The sequence below is a fragment of the Stegastes partitus genome, unplaced genomic scaffold (genome assembly GCF_000690725.1).
Source record: "Stegastes partitus isolate 25-593 unplaced genomic scaffold, Stegastes_partitus-1.0.2 Scaffold0, whole genome shotgun sequence".
Taxonomy (NCBI): domain Eukaryota; kingdom Metazoa; phylum Chordata; class Actinopteri; family Pomacentridae; genus Stegastes; species Stegastes partitus.
Window position 1 is genome coordinate 2793974 of NW_007577731.1, and position 3347 is coordinate 2797320.

Consider the following 3347-nt stretch of genomic DNA (forward strand, 5'->3'; position numbering starts at 1 on the left):
TCTAGCATCAGGAGCCACCATTTGTTTTTCCAGCATTAGTACCACCTGTGGAGACCATGTCCATGTTTATCAGTTATTTTCATTTTTTGTGAAATAAGTAATCAAAGAAATTCAACTTTATTTCTGTCATTTTAACTTTGCTATCCAGACCAAGGCCATGTCTGAGTTCTCTCCACTTCCAGCCTCGGTCGGTCTGTTTCCACAGAGGTGCAGGATTTTATGTTGCAGTGAAAAATGAGGTCAAAGTGAGGAAAAGTGTCACGGCAGCAAAACACACAGAACCCGTCCAGAGGGTTAAACCGTGTTTACTCTGGAATGTGTGAGTGTCTCGGTGACAACAGAAACCTTCCTCGTCTTTCTTTAGATTCAGCAGAAATGAGGCGGCTGTTGATGGTAAACACGCTGCAGACGGGCCCTGGTGTTTTCCATGGTGGTGGTCCACACTGCCATAGCAATAGGCAGCGAGTTTGTTTGAAACTCTAACACAAGCCTTGTGGTCTGGTCGGTGGCTGACGTCAGCAGGGTGAAGCCGGCCCGCTCCGGCCTCGACAGCAGCGTCTGTGCTCCGTCTGGGTTCAGGCTGGGCCGGACGCTGACGCTGCCAGTGGATCCAGTCGACAGCCACTCAATGTCCTTTCTCCACTCTGCCAGCCAGGTTCTGAAAGGGCCCACGGCCCGGGGCCAAGGCGGAGAGGAAGAGAACCACTTCCAGCAAAACAAACCTGCTCTCTCCATATCCACTTTATAAAAACAAATGTCTTCCTGCAGTTTCTCCTGGCCAGCTGCTGTTTGTTTTCAGTCGGGTTGACAGTAAGAACCGAAGTCAACTGGGCAGCCGGTGGGAGGAACGCCGGGCGATGTGGGGCATTCCAGGATAATTCAATAGCAGAGCAGGAGTGTGTGTGGATGGCAGAGATCAGCTCCGAGTGGCTCAGACAGATGGGTGAGGAAGTGAGCTCAGAGAGACGGCGCTGCCCCGCTCCACAGAAGATGATGAATCTGGAAAAGATCAGATGAGGCAGTCGGCTTCCTCTAAGGCCTCCCGTACGTGTGTGTGTGTGTGTGTCTTGTGTTTCACGGACGCTTCTTAAATTCCTCTAAAATGCAGCATTAGGACAATAACAGGATGCGTCCTTCCCAGAAAATGTCACAAATCATCGAGTTATCAAACGCAGCAGCAGCAGCGGTCATCATAGATACGCCATTGTTTCTCTTCGAGTGCGGTTTTGCCTTTTGCATGCAAATGTCTCTAATATCTCTGAATAAATAAAATGTGTATGGCAGCGGTTATGTAATCCGGAGAACGGGCGAATGCATGAGAGATGTCAAAACACATCCAAAATACAAGGAGCATTTTCTCTGAACTTTCCGTGAGGCAAATGGGGACCATGCACGCTGCTTTGTGTCTCGAATGCTTGAGAAACATACCGATAAAAAAAAACGAAATAAATCCCTGGACTGTGTGTAACGCATTAGTCTGTGTCAAATCACATTTAATCATGATGCGTTTAAGGACGTGGCACCGGCCTGACATTTGTGCTGATCCCTCTGGGCTTTTTTTTTTTTTTTTTTCTAGCCAGCATGCAGCCGAGCTCGGGAATCGTTCGGACATGGACGGGAACATCCCCATGGGGACGCGGTGGTGGAACACAAGGGTAGACTCTTGTTTGTCTAAAGAGAGAGAGAAAAAAATCATACATACAGAGATGACACAATTGGGGACATGTATGCAGATGATGTGAAGATGTGAAGATGGAAGGAAGCTGCTACACCTGAGGGGGAAAAGAACACATATCCAAACTGGATGTTCCTCACTAGTGTTCTGCCACTGAATCCCAGCTTTTCTCTGATAAAAACAAAACAAAACCACATCACGCTCAATGCACGTGCCTTCTTCATGATTTACCCCCTCAGGATCAATAGCTGTCCTCATCTGACACAAAGACAAAGAGAGAAACTAAAGGGGGAGAACATGCAGCTCTCTGCTGTGTCAAAGTCGGCGAACGCGTGGGAGGAGATGTTTGCCGTGAGCTGCAGCGTTTCGGTCTGTGGTGGAGAGAAACGAAACTGAGAGGGGGAGAAAGAAGAAGAAGAAGAAGAAGAGAAAATATCAAATATACCGCATCCACAGGGCTGAGAACAACAACTCACAGCAGCACCGTGTAAACTCCTCAGATGGCTATCGAAGGTCTGATTCAGATCTGTGGCCGAGATCTGGATCAGGCCTTTTGTTGTTACACGTGGTCCTTGTATTTTTCACCACACATGCAGTTCAGCTTCTAAAAAAAACCCCCAAAAAAGCAGAAATACAGCTCCAGTTATAATATCTAAAGGCCCTGAGTAAATACGGTGGACTTTGACTGCGTCCCTGACAAACCAAACAACATGATTTAAAGATAAGCTTTACGGTAATTCCCTGCTGCTGTATTTTCCAGACTTTTTTTTTTTTAGTTGTTTTTTTTTTTGTAACCTTTTCACAACAACTTCCTTTAAAAAGCTTTACATGTTTCTGGAAAAAATGCTGAGTCTGCTTTCAACACCTACGATGCCGCGACGCAAACTTTTTTCTTCCATTTTTTCATCATACTGAAACTCTCCTTTTTTCTCTCTCTCTGTCTTCTTGTCATCACACCAGAGATGAGATTAGTCAGTTGTTGTTGTGTTGTGGATTCCAGTAAGGATCCGAGCGCGTCACCATCTGCGAGCGCTGACCCAGCTTCCTTTGTGCCCACTCGACGTATCACGGCAGCGATAAGGACTGCAGCGTTTCCCCTCCCCCTCCCCTTCCCCTCCACCCAGACAGCTGCTCTGCACCCACCCGTCCACCCGCCCCGCCATCCTCCCTCCTCCTCTCCCAGACGCCGGCCCTCCATGTGGGCATCGGGCCTCTGAAACGTGGGCCAGGCCGCACGTTGCTCCGTGTGGACGTGATGGAGGATGCAGATAAGAAAAGGCTGTTGTGGCTGGGCCGCCTTCTGAAGCAAAACGGGGGTGATGGTCAGATAGCGTCCTGTAAGTGGGTTCTGGTAATGTCTGCATTGTGATGTGGGATGTGGACATGGCCAACGGTGTAAACATGGCCCACGATGTATGGCGACGGAAACGTACTCACATCCTGCACTTAAGGGAAAGAACACGAGGAAAATAGTTCATTAAAAAAATCAATGGACTGCTCAAGATGTTCAGAATCATCAGCAAAATCAAAATATTCTCAAAAGCAAAAGCGGCGAGAGACATTTCATAATCAGTAGGTTGAGGAGAGAGTATAGAACAGATGTAAACAAGTGGTACTTATTAGAAAAAGGTAGCTGATAGTAAATAATAAGATAAAATAGATGGACAACAAT